Source organism: Pan troglodytes, chromosome 5 (genome assembly GCF_028858775.2).
Source record: "Pan troglodytes isolate AG18354 chromosome 5, NHGRI_mPanTro3-v2.0_pri, whole genome shotgun sequence".
Classification (NCBI taxonomy): domain Eukaryota; kingdom Metazoa; phylum Chordata; class Mammalia; order Primates; family Hominidae; genus Pan; species Pan troglodytes.
Window position 1 is genome coordinate 12,291,241 of NC_072403.2, and position 20,940 is coordinate 12,312,180.

At 39.1% G+C, this 20,940-nt stretch overlaps 1 protein-coding gene and 1 pseudogene across 1 annotated transcript in view; both read right to left on the minus strand.

The window, feature by feature from the left end:
• Nucleotides 1–20,940, minus strand: part of F13A1 (coagulation factor XIII A chain) — a 418,063-nt gene that overhangs the window by 187,389 nt on the left and 209,734 nt on the right. The window lies entirely within an intron of this gene.
• Nucleotides 16,456–20,940, minus strand: part of LOC100613846 (snRNA-activating protein complex subunit 5-like) — a 214,219-nt pseudogene continuing 209,734 nt past the window's right edge.

Consider the following 20,940-nt stretch of genomic DNA (forward strand, 5'->3'; position numbering starts at 1 on the left):
CAGCTGATGGTGCATGGAGCAGAGAGAAACTGCCCTGCTGAGCCCTGCCAAAATCATAAAATTGTGAGCAATGAAACAAAGTGGCTGTTATTTTAATCCACTAAGATTTGGGATAGTGTGTTACATCGCAATAGATAACTGAGACACATTCATCTAATAAATATTTATCTAACCTACTGTTTATAATAATAAAACAACACTAATATTGAATATGCTGTAATATATAGCAATATAATTAATATGGTAATATTTATCTATCTATTATTGACAGACTTTGTGATGAGTAGGAAATTGTATCTATCTTTAAGGCCTGCGGTCAAGAAGGGGAAACTATATTAAAAGCTAGTGTTTTGGAATTTCGTCAACAAGTCTGTTTCCACGATTTAATAGACTTCAAAATATTCTGTGTTTTGCTCCTATAACAAATATGTTCCTTGTGGACCTAATCTGGCATATAATATATGTACAAAAATACAAGTTAATTAATGAATTAAAGTCAGTGGAATCTCTTATGTCAGTGAAAGCAATAGGGTTGCTGACAAAAAAAGAAAGTAAAAGTTTTTAGTGAATTGTATATGCACCACTGGTTTTTATTTCACCTTTATCTTAAACAGTCAGCCACTCACTTAAACTTTGGCTTCCGAGGCTGAGAGCCACATAAAAGGGAGCACTAAATAACTGCAAGTGTAAAGAATGATTTGTGCTCCCTAAAATGCTTTATTCATACAAGGGAACTGAGGCTTGGAGAGGCAAAGGGGCTTGCTCATAATCACACACCTGGCACATTACGGATTTCAGACTCAAACAGACATTTTTAAAACCAAGTCCATTGTCTTGGCTAAAGTACACCTTCACCAAACTCCTATCTTTCTCTTACTCAAAATTTCCCTTCAAATCTACACATTCCAAGATCTCTCTTAGAGCTGGGCCCATGGTGCTCCTGGAAGACATGATTGGATTTCTCTTCACCCTCTGAGCAGTGTAGGCACAGGTCTTCTGGTGCAGGGGATGGAGACATTAGAATGTGGCAGCTAGCTGGTACCTATTGGAGACCACCCCTGTAGGTGGGGTGACTCTACCACTCTGGTCTGTCAACAGAATAGTTTTTATGGGACCCTCATATGGGTCAGGGACTCTGTTATGTGCTGCAAGGGATTTAGCAGGGAGCAAGAGAGAGGTCCTTTCCCACAAAAGACTTACGGTCAGCCCCTAAGCTTCTCGGTGAAGGGAAGAGCAACATTGAACATCCGTCTTGGACACCTTGCCCCTTGGTTCTTCTACCTCACGAGTGCCTTGCAGTGGCTCTGCCCTGTGGACCCTTACTCATGTTCTCTGGACCAGGGTTGTTAACCATAGCAGGTTAGAACTGCCCATTTATTCTAAATACAACAGCCAACTACCATCTTTATTTCAACCCTCACTTCCCACCACTTCTTCTCTAGTCTCAAAATGCCTTTCAGCATAGGCAGGAAATATGACAGAAGAAAGTCCCAGTCGAACAAACAATAACCGAAAATGCTCTTTGTGGCTGGGCCTTGGCGATCAAAGCCCTGCCCATGTTTGCCAGCTGTAGTTCAGATGGTTTCTATTTCACTCAGCATTAATTTTTTATGAAATCTATGGCCCAGGGGCCCATAAGTGGCTTTTAGTTCTTCATTCTATACTGTCTGGTCTAATTGCCAAGGCATGATAAGACTCAGATTTTAAGGCGTCGTTAATGTATTTACCAGCCTTCCGGTCTGCAGGCAGGCTCACCTCTTTGTGTGGGATTTTAATCACGTTTTGTTTTTAGAAAGGAGATGAAGGTATTTTTGGACTAAATATACTTGCTTTTCTTTGGATTTATTATCAGTAGTTCACATCAGTGAGACAGCATACACAACAACGCCAATCCCAAACCTCAGACTTTATCTTCCAGTTTAAGTTTGATTCTTAAGAAGCATATGGAGTCTGTGCAGTGGAGGTAAGGCCTGTTTAAAATGAAGGCTGTTGTTTGTATGAAACATGCTTATTTAGTAGTTTATGATAAGGGGCCTGCTGACCCCAAAGGCTATCTTTCTTCTCACTTAGCAGCAGCAGCCTGACTTTGTTTCAGATCGTCTCTGGATGCTGTAGCAAAGCCGGCAAGTGACTCACTGGCTGTCCTCAAACCCTCTTTGCAGCCCCCATTACTGAAGAGACCCACAGACAACTTAGAAAACACAGTGATGGGAAAGTGACAGTGTTTGCAGAGTTGCTGGTTGCCAGGGGTCTACATGCAAGGCCAGTGCTGCGATCATTTTCATGAATTTCAGATGTCCTTTCTCTTGCCAACTTCGTGTGTTTTCTGAAAAATAATAATAATAAAAAAAAACCCAGTCATCTGGCCTTACTTCCTTAAACCGAAGCTATTAGAGGTATCCAGGATCTGACTAGGGCAGCTAATTTTCTTTCAGTAGTGATTATAGCTACACACCCTGCACAAACCGCATGCAAGACTCCCCCTCAACATGATTTTACATGCTTCACTTCTCCAATTGGCTCCAACTGTTAACAGAGCCCAGGTTTTGCATACACAGCCACACTTGGGGAGAAAGAAAAAGACTTTGCTGCAGGCAGTTTTGCCTTGATACTTGGCACTACTCCATTTCCTGACTGCGTTGCACTCCCTTCCCTCCCAGGTACCTGAGACTTCTTCATGCATCTGAGTGTCTGGCTTTTGATGCAGCTCCTGGTTAGGAACCAGCCCTCTCCATGGTCATTAGCTTCCTTTTTTTTTTTTTTTTTTAAAAAAAAACTACCATCTAGTAGGCAGCTTCTTCGGCACTATTGTTAATCTGAGAATTTGCTAGTACTTAACTCACTCTTCACACGCCATAAAAATCTCTATTCTTTGAAGTGTCTAAGTGTGTGATGGCTGAATGTGTTGGGAGGAGCTGTGTTTCAATATGTTTTTTACTTTTGTTCTCAGGCCAGAGAAATTTCATTCAGTTTCATGTGTTCAGTCCTTGAAACAAAAGGCAGTGAAGCTTTGGTTCATTTAAAGGAAGTAATCAATTCTGTTCTGTGAGTATTCACTGAATACTTCCTAGGACCTATGAACTGATTCATGCCAGAGGCTGCAGGGCCTCTCAAAAATAAACCAATGTGTACCACAATCCTCTAGAGGCTTTCTGATTAGACAGATTGGGAGCAGGGTCCAGTTCATAAGCATTTCTGAAACATCCCAAGGGAATGCTGACGTTGCCTCGGTGGACCCCCTTTGAGTAACACTGCTGAGAGAGACACCTTAGTAAATGCTCAGGGTTTTGTGGGAAGACATTGAAACACATCTGAATTAGACAGTAAGACAACCAGTAACACAAATAATTCAAGCCCCAAAATGCACTCTAGAGATATAGAATGCCAGTGGCCTTCAGGAGGTGACAGGAATCACCAACCACTGTGGACCAAAAGTGTCAGATTAGTCGCCACTCTCTGGGGTAGGGTTTTGGAGGCAGTGGGGTTTGGAAGAAAGGGTATGATGTGGATAGGTGGGAAGGGAGAAGAAGGCCTCCTGGGCAGGAGGATAAGGTAACAAATAATGATATGTTTGGACTGAGAGCTGATGCATAGTTTCTGCAGAAATAAATGAAGACCAACCAAATGAGAACCAGAAAACTATTTATCCAGAGCTTGCAAGACAGTTAGTCACCATCACTTGCATTTTGGCAGAAATCCAAAGGCAGGCAGAGGAGTGGGAAAGTTTTAGAGTGGCAGAAAGGGAAGGTTCCAGTGTGCGCTGATTAGAGGCTGTTGGCATGAGGAAGCTGGAGGTGGCTCACTAGAAATGGGAATCCCATTTGATTGGTTAGGGAGTATATTTTGCTTTTTCCAGTTGGTCCTAAATTGGAAGGATGGACAAAAATTAAGGAAGCTGTAATTTATTGATCAAGTCCTGGCCATTTTTGACAATTGTTATAGAAGTTATTGCTTGACTTCCTGAGTTGTTATGAGAGATAAGAACTTACTTTCTACAAGTCTGACTTATAAGTAGCATACTGGCTTCCTGGCTGGCTACATAGAGGTGGGATAGTCTCCAGGGCAGGTTGCTGCAGGCTGTGGGTTGTAGTTCTGTTTTTATATATGGTCTGGTCATTGATGTTTGTACATTCACTCTCTTGTTTCTGGATTTTTGGGGTTTGCCCTGATGTCATCTCTCTTTTCATATTTTTTCTTCTTCATTTTTTGAGAATATGGGCTTCTAGCCTCATTCCACTTCGCCAATGACTTTTGAGAGTTCCCTCCTTATTTTCTGAGCACTCAGGAGCCCTTCTGTGTTCTATTTATTCTCTCATCCCTCAGATTGATGATGAGGAACTTCTCCTGGAGGAGCAGATGTTGGTTCAGTTGCTCCTGAGTGAAGCCCAATCCTCAGGTTCCATCGCTATTCACAGGGTGACAGCTATCGCTTGTATGGAGATACCAAAGCTGCGTGGGAGACATCAAGGACCAGGGGTCACAGTTCTCTCCTTGACCTCATATGGAAGGACAATTAAGTGCTCTCTGCAAGAGCTTCCAAGTCCCCAGGTAGAGAGAACCCTGCAGGCTCCCTTTGGATAAATGCAGATGCAGGCACTGGGCCCTCTGCAAGTGTCTTGAAATGGAAACTCTGCAGATGGGGTCTTTGCTGCCAAAGCTAACATCCTAAAGGCTCGTGGCCCCAAACAGCTGAGCGGGGTCACCTCTTTTTCCAGCAAGCGCTTAAAAAGGCTCCATATCAGTGCTCCCCAGACACCACATTGAAGCTTTGCAGGACGACTCTCTGTTCTCACCATCTGTCGGCAGCTGCTTTGGCCACAGCAGTCAGCTGCCAACTTCTATCTTCCATCAGAGATGGCCTTCCTTCAGGCCTCTTGACCAGCTCTTTGATGGCACATAACCTTTTAGCCACGTCTCTAATTCTGCAAGTGGCTCACCATGGTTTATTTATGCCACTTCTTTGGCTCTCTGAAACTCCTCTTGGGGTGGCTCCCAGGAGGTCTAGTGAGCCGTGAGCACCTAATTAATTTTCCATGAGAAGCTCATGTGTTGGGCCATCCTTTCTCATTTTTTTTTTTCAGAATTGCTTATTTGCTGCACTTATAGTCATTGCTCATGGAAAAATTTAACATATAAATCCATCATATATTAGATTATTCCAGTAAACTAAAATGGCCATAGGCACTCAATGTAAAATATTTTAGCATTTAAAACATCCATAGCAAAGGTTTTTCATTTATAATAATCATAGATATTATTAAAGTAAATAATACATCTGGGAGCTAGGGCTTTTTCACCTTTGAATTCAGACATGTTGGGTGTGTTCGGGTATGTGCATTTATTTTTTCTGGGCAGAAAACAAATATCTTTGTGATGGTTGCATAAACGATGAAAAATTAAATTATTGAAATAATGATTCTGTTATGTATATTGAAATTAGAGATTGTTAACTGCTCCTCGATATCCATTTTCTTTTTCTTCTATAATAATTGAACCTCCTGTATTTAGCTATGCACTTGTCCACAAGAAGAATCCTACTTTCCAACTTTTCTTGTGTGTGGTTATGGCCAGATGACTAAACTGTAGACAAAGGGGTATAAACGGAGATATGTGTGCGTGAAATTTCTGGCATGAGTCCTTAGAAGGTGGGGATGTGCCCTTTCTTGACTTATTTTCCTTTCTTCTGGCTGGAATGTGAACGTGATGGCTGGAACTAAAGCAGCCATGTGGATCACATCGGGAAAGCCTTAAGGATGGTGTATGAAGCAGCCAATTAGAAGGAGCCTGAGCTCATTCCAGCCCTGGATCACCTCCTTAGCCTCTTAAGTGAGAGTTAAATAAACATTTGATCAGTTTTTAAGGAGCACTGTTATTCTTGTTTTTTAATCGCTTGTAACCAAGCCTGATCATAACTAATAAAACACCAAAATAATCAAATATAAAGGAATACATTTTGCATTGTCCTTTAAAAAGATGGAAGGAACATTCATGCCACAAAGGACTGCCTAAATCCACCCAGAAGCATATTCACCAGAGTCTCAAATAGTAGCTCATCATGGTCACAGTCTTCAGTGTGTTAGAGCTGCTCATACCTTCAGGATACTGCAGAGGTCTTACTTCTAGTCACTCATGTTTGCCTTTGGATCATCACCAAGAATAAAACAATGTCAAATATGTTAAGCAGATAGGACATCATAGCACCCACAAAATCTCAGTTTAGAAATGATAGAAGGATGCATTTTCTTAAAAAAAATAAAATCACAATAGGGGTAACCTAAAATAATTGGATGGTCAAAGCCAGTCTTCACTGTCACAATGTCAAATACGTTTAGGGACAAACGGGTAATGTTAATGTAGTGTGATTTAGGACACCTGAGTGTCAGGAACACGTACTCAAACCTGAGAGTCCCTGTTCTGTCTGAACACACTCAGATTTTTCTAAAATACATGTCTGGCTAAATAAAACTTGTCTGTGAGCTGGTCCTATTCCCAGGCCACCAGTTCGTGCTCCCAATAAGTTTTTTTCAACATTTTCATTGGATTACAGTAGACTTCATTGTTGGGGTAAGACATGATCTCAGGCTTCCGTTATAATTAAGGGGAAGACAAGATGGGTCAGTACAGGTGACTTTTAGAACCTGAAATGCCTCACTGGGCTCAAGGATTATAATCTGGGATGGTTATCTTTGAGCTTGGTGTGAAGTGTGGTGGCCACGAGAATGATCCATATTAGAAACCTAAATACTAGACAGACAAAGAAAGGAAGTGCACATCCAGGGTTGAGACCAAGAGAACTAGGGGTTCAAATACAGAGAGTAAGCCATCAGTCTCTGAGCAAAGGACAAGAAATAACCTGAACAGGAAGTAAAATTTAAAAGAAAATTTAAATTAAACAAATAAAATTCATGTCTTGTATGTTGTATATAAAAATTAGATTTAAGTTAAGAAAGGATAATATGCAGACAACATAGACCTTATGCAGATAGGCTAACAGCCATTCTTCCCATCGACCTACACAAAAATAAAAGGCCCAAAAATAATTACGTAAAATCAGGATTTATAACAATGCCTCGAGTTAACAACCCACCTACTTGGTTAAAGTTCCCTTTAATTTAAACAGGTGACATGATTCTGAAAGTTATTAAGACTACATCTGTTTCCTTCAAGCTCTAATTTGATTATTGACAAGTATAAAAGATTATTTCATAGATTGTTCTTAATATAGGCTATGCTGGTTGTTCTTAATATAGGCTATGCTGGTCCAACTCCCCTTATGACAAAGCTGACAAAAATTCAGAAAATGAAACACATTTTCCTATAACATTACTTTTTTTCCAGTGTGTACCACTGTAACTGAATTAACATTACTTGGCTAGAAAAACATAGACAATTTTGTTTGGGTGGGAAAAAAACTAGAATATTAGAAGGAACTATGAGAAACTATATACTGAAAAAGGGGGCAGGAAATGAGCCACAAATCTTAAGGTTTATTATTGCATCCTTCACTTGTGAGCTATCTGCACTCTCGTGAAGAGAGGTAGCATATAAAAAAATTTGCCAAAGAAGTTCAATATATGGGAATCAACATATAGACACCTAAAAGGAGGTAAAACATAGCTCAATACTATCAGCCCAATTTCTCACATCTTTACTGTGGGACAGATGGAGAAACAAATCGACATCCAAAAGGTCACTGATTTTGATATTCCTAGGACAGAAATGCTCCCAACTGGGAGTAAATCCACAAGTCACTGAAGTGTGGAGGACTAATCCACTTTATCACCTTCATCAAATATTTAGAAATGGTAACATTACTCATTGGAAAACCACTAAGGGGATAAGAAAGAAATGCTGGCTGGGCACAGTGCCTTATGCCTGTAATCCCAGCACTTTGGGAGGCCGAGGTGGGCAGATCACCTGAGGTCAGGAGGTCGAGACCAGCCTGGGCAACATGGCAAAACCCTGTCTCTACTAAAAGTACAAAAATTAGCCAGGAGTGGTGGCACATGCCTGTAAATCCCAGTGACTCAGGAGGCTGAGGCAGGAGAATCGCTTGAACCTGAGAGGCAGAGGTTGCAGTAAGCGGAGATCGAGCCAGTGCACTCCAGCCTGGGCGACAGAGCAAGACCCCGTTTCAAAAAAAAAAAAGGAATGTTTAGGTTTTCTGGTTTAATATATGCACAAGCTGGACACTTTATTAAAACATTAGAATTGTTTTCCTATGAAGACAAAAACCTACTTGTGGGAATTTGAGAAACACAGTTGATGGGACTATGTCTCCAAAAGATTTGCATGTCTTTGTATGGAAACACTAAAATCTCTCACACACAGATCACAATGGAAGAGATCTGCAGTCACAGGCCAGATGAAAATGCTTGGTCTGCCAGCTCAGTGACTGATGTTTTACATTAAGGATTGGACTTTAAAGATTTACCTTAAAGACTGAGTTGCTGGCCTGAAACAGAATACCAGCGAGGTTTCTCACTGGAATCTCTTCATCCCAGAAAATTGTTTCAAGGACATGGACCCAAAAAAGCCCACTAAACTGTATGCAGCTGTTTTTGGAATAATTAAGTATAAGCCCTTCTAAATGTAGAGTTGATTAGTAAAATAAGTGTTATCCCAGGATTCACTGCAAATATTGTTCAATTAAATAACCCATTAAGCACAAGCTTCAAATCAGCAATTTCTTTCTAATAATTGTAAAGTTTTGCACAACTAAACAATAAAAGCCAAATAATCCACTCACAATAAAACCTGGTTCGATAAGATACAGAAGGTTATGCTATGAAACAACAGCCATCACAAATTAATACAGTTTTGCTCCCCAAGTACTATAGTTCTTTTCGGAACATTGGTTGCTCTTTTAAAATTTTATTGATAAGGAAAAAAAAACAGCTACACAAGACCAGGATGCTGAAAGGTAATCTATATCCTCAAAATAAACTAAAGGGTATTGTAAATAAGTTATATCACATAAACTGCATTTACCTTTCCCCTCTACAAGTTATGGTACCCACCAGCAGCTGGAATCCCAAAGCAATGAAAAAACAATTAGAATTATATGCCTTGGTTTTGTTTTTATTAGTCAGAATGAAATAAATAATAACCTGGTGTTGAAAGCACAATGGATTTGAAATAACACCTAAGTCAGAGTCATAGCTGTGCCACCTTCGGCTGTGCAACTTGGGAAACTCAATTTATTTGTTGTCTTGAGTTCCTTTCCTATAAACTGCAAAATTTGAATAGATTATTATTTTTTTTATTTTTTTATTTTTGTTGGAGTTTTGATCTTGTTGCCCAGGCTGGAGTGCAATGGAGCAGTCTCAACTCACTGCAACCTCTGCCTCCCAGGTTCAAGCTATTTCCCCTGCCTCAGCATCCTTAGTAGCTGAGATTACAGGTGCCCACCATCATGCCCACCTTTTTTTTTTTTTTTTTGTATTTTTAGTAAAGACAGGGTATCACTATGTTGGCCAGGCTGGTCTCGAACTCCTGACCTCAGGTGATCCACCAGCCACAGCCTCCCGAAGAGCTGGGATTACAGGTATGAGCCACTGCGCCTGGCTAGAATAGATTATTTCTAAAAGCTTTTCAAGATCTGACATTAGTATAATGATGAGCAGCTATTCTTTCCATTAGGAATTCCTGGTGGGCTTTGCTGTCATTTCTTCATAACGCCTACTGGGGACACTATTGCTTTCTCCCTTAGTGTCTTTCTTATGAGAACCACATGCCTGGAGGTAATCAATTTCCTTTGGTGGTTGGTGGTTCATAAATGGGCATGGGACTTAAGTTAGGGACTCTAAGATCAGGGATTCTGGGAAAGTTCATTCTTAATTTTCTGCAAAAACTTGTGAAAATAACTCTGCTTTCTTTCTTTGAACTTGGCCGGGTGCAAAATGCGAAATCTGAAGTGTTAGTACTATCTCTCTACCACTCTAGAGGTGAAGCCAATGTGTGGAGAAAAGCTGAGTCCAAAGACTGTCAGGAAAAACACATCCAGAACCACAGGATTAAGTCAGCAAGGACGCCAGCCCTACTCCGAACTTTCAGTTGTGTCAGCCAACACATTTTCTATTGCTCCAGCCACTTGGAGTTGATGTTTTATATAACCAAATAGAAATCTGAAATTTCTATTTCATTGTACTTGAAATATCCATTTCTGCTTTTTTTTTTTTCTTTGTAGAGATGGAGTCTTGCTCTGTCGCCCAGGCTGGAGTGCAGTGGCACGATCTTGGCTCACTGCAACTTCTGTCTCCTGGGTTCAAGCGATTCTCCTGCCTCAGCCTCCCAAGTAGCTGGGACTATTGGCGCATGCCACCATGCCTGGCTAATTTCTTTTATATTTTAGTAGAGACGGGGTTTCACCGTGTTGCCAAGGGCTAGTCTCAAACTCTTGGGCTCAGGCAATCCACCCACCTCAGCCTCCCAAAGTGCTAGAGTTACAGGCATGAGCCGCCGCGTCCGGCCCATTTCTGCTTATGTTTCCTCTGCATCCACTCTGCATGCCGTGGTAGAAGTCCTAAGAGTGATTCACCTGCAATGTGTCCACTTGATCTAGAATCTCAGAGGGCTTGTTTTATGTGTGTACAGTAAAGGAAAGTGACAGGTTTGAAATTCACCTGAAAATGGCTAAATAAATGAAGAGAACATATAACTTAAAACCAAATAAAATTGAGGGAGATAATAAACGCCAGTTTGGAGTTTAGCTCTTTCTGTCATGACATGATTTGAGTTCTGCCAGAGATGGTTTTTTTTTCCCCCACAAACTGAAAGATGTCTCTTTTAATTTCTCAGTAATGGTGGGAGCAATGTTACATGTCTATTCGTAGCCTTCAACCTTTATTTTGCTTCTCCCTTGGAAACTAGATCATCTATAAAAATATAAGAAGACAGACCCTCATCTGTACTTTGCAAACAAATAAGAAAATTAGGTTGTTCTCCTTTCAACTGTACTTTTTAAGAGAGAAGGAAGACAGTGGAGAACAAATCTTAATTGAATTAAAAACCACATTATTTTTATAGCTGTGAGTTTAAATCATTTTCATTTAAGAATTTTTAATGTTCATTTGGAAAGTCTTATATCTTAAATAGATTTTTGTAAATAAGTGCATTGGGTTAAATGTTAATTGACTTATACGTGAAGCACCAAATAGTTAAAACCATCTGTCATAAGCCTTAGATACCAAGAACTTTACTAGGTTACCCTGAATGTCTTCCAATGGTCACCTCTGACATTTTCTGACATGCTTCCCAGAACTTGGGGACAAAGGAACATCTGGCACCACATATAAAATTTATCATTATGTAAACCAAAGATGCTGAGGGCATCCTCATGAAAGCAAAGAAATTGAGTTTCAACGGTGATTGATCACTATTTGATTTGTGCTGTTAATTCTTCCAAGAAATTTCATAAACAAATACAGCAAAATCACATTTATATAACATTTTATCATGTACAGATCCCTTTTACATTCATGGTTTCATCTGTCTTCTATAAGAATTCTGTGAGAGAGATAGCCATACCCATATTTTGTTTTTAGATGAAAAAAACTAGGCTTAGAAAGATGAAGGGCTCTGACTAGGTCACACAGCTAGTAAGGGTAACACTAGCAGTTCTCAGGTGCTCTTTTCACGTACCTGATGGAGCCTCAGGTTGGATTGAATGGCTTCTTCAGAGAACCACTTCCAGGTTACAAAGAAAAAGAAGTGATACCTGATTTGAGTTCTCTCGGAACAGGATGTTCATAGACCCCAGGAACAAAGAAATGAAGGCAACTTTAATGGCTGGAGAATGTGGAGAGGAAGAGGACTGAATGACAGGGTCAAGACCAGGTGAAGGTAGAGCTACCCCCAGAGAAAGATGTGGCCTTTGTTAAATCACTAGGGACAGGCACTAACTTTGAGGACATTTGGGCCAAATACTGTGCGAGGTGCCCAAATACCTCATATAATTTTCTTAAAAACTTGTTTCCCAAGTGTGGAAAGATTCACTAACTCTCCCAGATCTACATAAATGGAAAGGAGAATTGGCATATTTGGTTCTCAAGCCCTCCCTGGCCTCAGTGTCCTCACTGACTTTGTTGATTTCTAACAGTCTCTTCCATCTCTCAAATTCTGAGTTGGCTTTAGTACTACTGATATGGTTTGGCTGTGTCCCCACCCAAATCTCATCTTGAATTGTAATCCCCATAATCCCCATATGTCGTGGGAGGGACCTGGTGGGAGGTAATTGAATCATGGGTGCAGTTCCCCCATGCTGTTCTTGTGATTGTGAGTGAGTTCTCAGAGGTCTGATGGTTTTATAAGTGTCTAGCGTTTCCCCTGCTGTCTCTCATTCTCTCTCCTGTCACCCCTTGAAGAGGTGCCTTCCACCATGATTTTAAGTTTCCTGAGCCCTCCCTAACCATGCAGAACTGTGAGTCAATTAAACCTCTTTTCTTTATAAATTAACTAGTGTTGGGTGTTTCTTCACAGCAGCATGAGAACAGCTGAATACAACTACAGTTCACTAATGAATCAAACTCTCCCGGTTGACTTCATTCCCCTGTAATGTGGTTCTTTGTTAATTTGAAATTTAAACTAGTAAATTGTGACGTATCTTACAGATCGTTATGGCTCAACAGTATTAGTTTCCTGTTATTGTTGCCATTGTAAAGGCTTTGGTTTTATTTGTTTTCTTTTTGGCTTTACGTTTTTCTAATTGTTTGCTAATATCTAATTTAGATATTCTTTATTTCACCAAATCATGCATTTGGAAAGACTACTCATATTTTGCCTGTTGTTTTGCAATCCAAATAACATACCATCAGGCAATCAGAATAACATCCTTTCTTTTTACAAAGACTGGCCAGTTTTTACTTATCTTAGAAAGCAACTGAATATGGTCTCCAGTATGAAACATAAACACTTTTTGTTTTGTGCCAAATTTGGAAAATTTGCAGCCTCTAGTTCTTCAAATATTTTTTCTGCCCCATTCTCTCTTTCATGTTGGGATCTTAATTAAATATATGTTATGACTGTGGATATTGTTCCACTAAAGCCTGTTCATGTTTCCCCCAATCTTTTAGTGTCTGTTCTTCAGACCGAATAATTTCTATTAATCTATTTCTGTTTATCTTTTTCTTATGTTACCTCTAATCTGCTGTTAAGCCCACCAGTGAATTTACTATTTGAAATTTTATTTTATTGATTTATTTTTGTCCTAGAATTTCCATTAATTTCTTTTTGATCCTTTATTTTCCCTATTAAGATTTTCCATATGTCCCTATATGAGATTTCCTATGTATTCTTTCATTATGACTAAAGCAGTCTTTATCTTATTGAGCATGGTTATAATAACTGCTTTAAAATACTTCTCTAGTAACTTTAATATCCAAGTCATCACAGAGTTGGTCAATATTAATTTCTTTTCTCTAGAGCATGGGTCATGTTTGACTGTTTCTTTGTATGTATGGTAATCCTGCATTGCATCCTGGACATCATGAATGATATTTGTAGACACCATGAATTTTGTTATGTTCCCCCAAATAGTGTTGATTTGCATGTTTGCTTATTTTAGCAGTTAGCTCACTTAACTAAGTTTCTTCCCATTACAAGAAGTGAAATTCCTAAACCTTTCATTTTAAATGGCTTCTTTGAAGCACATGAAAAATCTGATATTAATCAGCCACTTCTTCTGAACTTATTACCTGAAAAAATATCATTCCACCATAAAGCAAATCAAACAGAGGGACCTGAGTAGATGTTTACAGAGATCTTTAGTTTGTAGAGACTTCTCCTTCAAATAATAATAATAATAATAACAATAAAATTCTCTCATAGCTCTTCTGTTTTCCAAAACTAAGGGAGTTAATCAATTTGTTAGATTATGAAAGCATATGCATCTATAATTTTATCAGTTTTTGGGTAGGTATTTAAACTCTATAAACCAGATCATCATTTAGGGGATTTCATATGACATTGTACTTAAATGACTTATACTTCTTGGCCGAACCAAATTTGATCTCCAAGAAAAGTCTTTGATTAATGAAACTACATTGTTTATTATTACACAAATCATAGAAAACAAAAGAGTAGCTTTTAACAAAATTCGTCTATGTAACACAGGGTGAAGGACTATAGGGAATAGATCCAGCAGACAGAAAAAGAAATCTACATTCTGAGTTGGCTGCAGAACAGCTCAGACATGGCCAACTCCAGCTTGAGCTCCAGACAGTTGCACTGGTGCTCTGCTGGGAGATTTTAGGATAAAGTAATTTTGCAAGAGAAGGATCATCTTGAGATAGGACTCTGAAGTTTTTATTATTCATAGCACTTAAAGGTCTGGGATAACATATTTTAAGAACCCAAAGCAAGATGCTCAAATCAATTCTTACAGTTGGTCTCAAAAATAGATACACATAACTAGATGTTAGGACCAGGTTTTCTCCTGTTGCAGGGTTTCAATAACCAATAATGTTCCATTGGAAAACAGCTGCTCACAAGTCAGTTTATAAGCTCCTGTTTTGGTTAGTAAACAGTCTTCAATAATTGTAGCTGACCCATACTTAATTTTGCTGGAAATTGTTTTGCTTCTTTCTAGAGAAGCTTCTATTCATCAATGTAAGGAAGAATGCAGAACCTCCACAGAAAGGAATTTAACCTCTAAGAAACACTACTCTAGAAAATGATAAAAATAAAACCACTGAACTTGTTAATAGTAGAAGATTACTTAAAATGCTTTCATCCACTCATTACTGAATTTCATGTAAGAGATGCGTAATATTTAGAACTAAAGAAAACTTTACAGATCACATAATCAAACCCCTTTTATTTCCAGGCTTGGACACTAAGGCCCAAAGCAGAGGTTTGCTTCTGCATCTACCTGTGTGCTAGCTGCTCCACTGTGTCCCTAAATTTACTTCATAAGGCTGTTTTTTTTTTCTGAGATAGATACGGAAAAGAGAAAGTGCAAGGACATAGAGAATGCATATTTCTCACTTTAATAGATATTGCCAAAATGCCCATGAAGATAGTCATGTTGGTTTATGCACCAACAAGCATGTATGAGAATGCTGGTTTCCCCCCAGTTTCATCAGAACATACTATCAGACAAAACTGATTTTAAATCATACCCATTTTTGTAAAAATCATATCTCATTGCTTTAATTCCTCTTAGCACTAGTGAAGAAGCTAAGCAAATGTTAATGTGTTTAATTAGATAACTGCATTTCTTTTCTTTTCTTTTCTTTTTTTTTTTTTTTTTTGAGATGGAGTTTCACTCTTCCCGCCCAAGCTGGAGTGCAATGGCCTGATCTCGGCTCACTGCAACCTCTACCTCCCAGGTTCAAGTGATTCTCCTGCCTCAGCTTCCTGAGTAGCTGGGATTACAGGTGTCCGCCACCACACCTGGCTAATTTTTGTATTTTCCAGTAAAGACAGGGTTTCACCATGTTGGCCAGACTGGTCTCGAACTCCTGACCTCAGGTGATCTGCCCACCTCGGCCTCCCAAAGTGCTGGAATTACAGGCGTGAGCCATTGCTTCTCACTAATAACTGTATTTCTTCTGTGAATTTCTTATTCTTTGTCCATGTATTATTGGTTATTTGTTTTTACTAATTAACTAGTGTTACTCTTTACATATTGCAGTTATTAATTCTTTTAACTGTTACATATGCTGCAATTTCTTTTGTCTGTTTTCTCTAAGAGTAACTCAACATAACTTTAATGAAATGCTGATTAACAAAAAAGGGTATCCATGTTTCTCTGGGAACTGTTACATAAATTCTGCTTGAGAAGGTTATTTGTATTTTGTTTGGCTTTCACTGTTGCTTTGGCAGGGAAAATTAATTTTATAATATTAAGCAACTACTCATTTCACTGTATAGTGAGTGGAAAAGGGACAGTATGCAGAAATGATCTCTACTTCAGATCCCAAGTATCAACAACTCTTATTCTGTAGCTGCCATCTCTATTATAAAAATCGTCTTCCAAGCATGGCACACTTCTTCTCTAAGGGTCAGAAATGAATTTCAAACTATCTTGTTGTATGTTTTCATTAGAGGAGGAACTGCTTCTTTTTTTTTCTTTTTTCTTTTTCTTTCTTTCTTTCTTTCTTTCTTTTTTCTTTTTTTTTTTGAGACAGAGTATCGCTCTGTTGCCCCAGCTGGAGTGCATTGGCAAAATCTCGGCTCACTGCAACTTCCACCTCCTGAGTTCAAGTGATTATCCTGCCTCAGCCTCCTGAGTAGCTGGGATTACAGGCGCATGCCACCATGCCCAGCTAATTTTTGTATTTTTAATAGAGACAGGGTTTCACCATGTTGGCCAGGTTGGTCTCAAGCTCCTGACCTCAAGTGATCTACTCACCTCAGCCTCCCAAAGTGCTGGGATTACAGGCATGAGCCACCGTGCCAGGCCGGAACTGCTTCTTTTCTCTTTTGCTATCTAGAAACCAGCAAACTCCATGATGGCTATTTATCTATAATTTATTTCCAAGAACATTCTGCCAATGACATCTCAAGCAAGATGTGATAACAGCTACACAAAGCAGTCTACAGCATGCAGTGTGTCTCAATGACTCTGAGAAGTAGCAACAACTTTTGTTCTCAGATGGCCCTCAGTCCTTCCCCGTGTCATCTTTCTGTCCTAGACTGTGGCCTAACTGCTCACAAGGATTCAACGGCATGCAAACAGCTGTTAGTTGGTTTTCTTAAAAGAGGTATTGCTGATTGGAAAGACTGACTCATATTTAAACTCTGCCCTTTTTGCAAATGCCAGATTTTCTCAATAGTATTCCAGAGGAAATTTTGTTTTGAACACAGTTACTGAATTTGACCAGACTACAGACATAGCACCACCCATATTGCTCAATGCTAAGACACAGCATCTTTGATTTTCTGTATGTCATAACATTCTGAAGATTGAGTTATTGATGAGAAATTTTTGCAGCTACACATCCTCCTATAGTTCTTGCTCTCCATTCAAGCAGGCCCTAGGGCTCATGGCAAGATGATTTCCTTGGGGAGAAAGAGCCTGAGACTTAGAAATTTAATTTGTATAACGAATCCTGGCTTTTTCCCTCCTTTAGGGATCTGATTCTTCTTTCTCTTCCTCCTCTTCTTCTGTCACAGGACTCTATGCTCCACTCCAGCGTAGTTTGGTTGACTGATGCTTCATTCTCTATATGCACTGACATGACGTGTGACTGTTCAGGCACAGTTGGAGAATTTGGAGAAGACAGCACCTCATCCCCTCTCCTAGAACTAATCATTGATTGGAGGGCCAATGCTTCAACCTTGATGTGATTCAGCAGGTCATGCGAGGGCTGCCTTCAACAGGAGCAGTGTCTCCTCCTCCTTGCGCAGTTCCTGACCCAGCTCGGCATGTTTCCTGGTGACACTGCTGCCCGCCACATGGCCCAGTGCTGCAAATATTTTTATATAATTACATTTGTTCATTTAATTTTTAAGTGTCTTTTTAATAGAGAAAACAGTAACTTTATGAGCTCAAAATCTGCAAATCCCTTGTATTTTCTAAAAGACTTTCTTCAATTACAAAAATTCCCCTTATGTTTTATTCTAATACTTTATAAATTTTGTTTAGCTTGTTGATTTTGCATCTGAAATTTACGTTACAATAAAATAAAGCTAAAATTTAATATTTTCCCTCAGATGCATTGCCAAGTATCCCAACATAGTTTGTTGAATATTTCTTTTTTCTCTGCTGATTTGAAATGCCAATTTTCTCATACACCAAATTTCCATACAGATACATGGCTGTGGCTCTGTCCAATATTCTTTTCCATTGATCTGTTGGCATATTCCCATGCCACCATCTATGTTCAATTACTGTAGGATGAATATATATAGATATATGTATATCTATCTGTCTATATCAGAGCAGTTCTCTCATTGTTCTTGTCTTTTAAAATTATTATAGTTATCCTTGCTCATTTACTGTTCAGCATATTTTGCTTCCAGTAATTGATTGTAAGAAATGAATGTAATAATTTTTTTAAATGGCTCTGATGTTGAAAAGACTGTAAAAAAATGAAGTACACATTGGCCAACTTAGCATACCTTTTGAAAGATATTGTTTAAGATTCCATATTGATCTTGCAAGATCATTCCAGGGAAATAAGTGTGTTATTGTGGTGGATACACCCGCCACAATCTCACCATTTGAGGATGTATCTCATCATTTTGAGATACATCCTCAAAATGGCTCCAAATCCACCTTATTCTAACACAAAGTGGACTTTGCAATCATAGTTCTTGTCCACTAATTGTGACACGTGGATTCCATCACCCTGTTGTTTCTGAGGCATTCTTTGCACTTGCTTCCATTAGGTTTATGACATTTGTGAATTGGGTATTTTTACTGAACTTTTAATCTTTCATCATCTTCACACGATCGAATAGGCTAAAAATGCTGCAGACTGTGAAAGGCTGTGCACCTCAATGCTAGAGGAAGTCTGTTCAACAGACCCGCTGCATGGATTTCATCATTTCACCTCAAGCTTTACCACAAAGGTTACATCTGCTGAATTAGAAATAGGGTGATAATTCTCATTTGCTTCTATCTCAATTCGGACTTAGATACAGACTTTTAAAAACAAAATTACCTTCTGGACACTGCTTCTTGATGGACTCTGCCCATTTTAATTACAAGAGTTACTGTTTTTTTAGGAGTCAGGAGCTGGATTAATATGAGTTCTTTCACTCTCAAAAGACCTCACACCTCATGGCCTTAAATGGTTAAAACCTGAAAGAGACAGAGTTTAAAATATAATAATTCATTACTTGGCATGAGATTAGTCCTCAAGTATTTCCACAACCACTTGTACTTCAGGGAAACCCCCATCAAGAACCTCATTGATGGCTAAAAGACACCGTCAGGTAAAGAAGTAAATACAGTCCATACTTGTAATTTGGTTCATCTGGGTTACTGGAGCTTCCTCTCATCATTGCTTCTCTTCTGTTTCTATGCATTTATATTGCCTTCACTGAACATACCATTAGCTTTGAGTTGATTTTGTATAAAGAAAGAGCTTTTTAGCAAAGGTCTTTTGGCCCCTTGCTTGTTTTATTACTGTCAACACAGAGTTAGAAAAGAACTATTTAATAAAGTTGTCAAGGTCTTGAAATGATCACTCAGCCAGTTCATCAAAATGATGGAAAAGATAGAGCAAAGTATTTTTGCATGATCCTGTCCTTATTATCTGTTGGTCATCCAACAAGGATCAGCTGTACAGACAATCACCTAATAACAGTAGCTCTAAAACAATAAAAATGGAAAAATAGTAACTATATAGTGAAGAAACCTGGCAGACACCGCCTTCACCAAGTGGTCAAAGTCCAGTAATGGGACAAATCAAATCCTCTGCCTCCAAATATAATGAACTGGGGAGAACGCAACACCTCTTTTGTGCTATTGCTGCCCCACAACCTGATTCTCACTGTGAGGAAACATGAAACAAACCCAAATGGAAGGACATTCTACAAAATATCTAGCCTATCCTCCAAAAATATCAAGTTATAAAAATCAAGGAAAGACTGAGAAACAACTGTTTCAGACTTAAGGGGACTAAAAAGACAGACAACTTAATATATCTTTCAGGATTTTCTCTGGTCATAAAGCATATTACTGGGATGACTGGCAAAATCCAAATAAGATCTATGGATTAGATAACAGAATTGTAGCAACATTCATTCCCTGAGTTTACTGTTTGTACTATGGTTATATATTTTGGAAAAAAAAATCCTTGTTTTACCATTTCAGTCCCCTGATCACTCCTAGCTACAAGGGAAAAATAGGAAAATCAGTCTATATACCAAGCCTAGTGAGCTGGTTAAAAATCAGAGTTCTGCTACCTGTGATAAAGGAGAGAATCGATACTAGAATGAAACCAGTGGTCTTAGACATGAAGTATGTGTTCTTGAGAAATGCAGTTGTACGAAGACAAAGTCGCTGGAGAGGAATACCTGTTTTAAGGCTATCAAGGGCAATCTCATGGATGAGAATGAGGTTATACATACCCCAGCCTCACTTGGACTAGAATGAAAACATCAAGGACTGACTGCCCTCACTCACATGTTATCTCAGGGGCCAGACCATCTCCTGCACCTCTACTTTCCTTTATCTCGCACCCACCAGTTTCTTCTCCCTACCTGCTTTGCTGACATATGAATCCAAATAGTGTTCCCAGTTTTCAAGTCTAAATGGCATGGCAGGTCCTGCCTTCACTATCAACTACCGGTGCTCATTATATCTGTTTCTATTGAATTGATTCCACCCATACTTTCGTAAAAGGATTTCAGCGACCACAGCACGTCTAGAAGTGTTTCAGAACAGTTGTCCATCTGGGGCTAATCCTGTGCGGCTTTAAGGAGGCAATGTCACATGGTTATGATTTGAGATTAGAGGGTTATGATTACAGATTCTCTTGGAAGAATAAAGGGTCAGGATGAGAAATGATTGTGATAGTTGGAGGATATTTCAGAATACTTTTCATTTGAAAAAAAAAAAAGCCAAAATTAAGATGAAGTGATCATTCACTTCCAGAAGTAAAAAACTGCTAGGATCGATCTTAAGAACAGCAAATCAAGTAGCTAAAGTGGAAATGTACAGTAAACATGATGAAGAAAATTACCCCCAGTAAAAATCCATCGATGGAATTTTTTCAAAGACCTTTCCCCAAGAGCATACATATAGAAATAGACGGGGCATGGGAGGGACAAACAGGCAGCAAATCAAAGCGATCTGCAGTGAAATTAAAAGAGAACTGAAGCCTGTGACATTATCCCTCTCTCTAGTAAGTTTTCTGCCTTTACTTGAATTTTTTTCTAAACTTAGGTCTTGGTAAATCTGGCAGCTGTCACAAAATACCATCTGTCCTAAGAAAATGGGTGTAGAGGTGGCTGTGACCCAGGGGATTTTCCCAAATGCTGTTG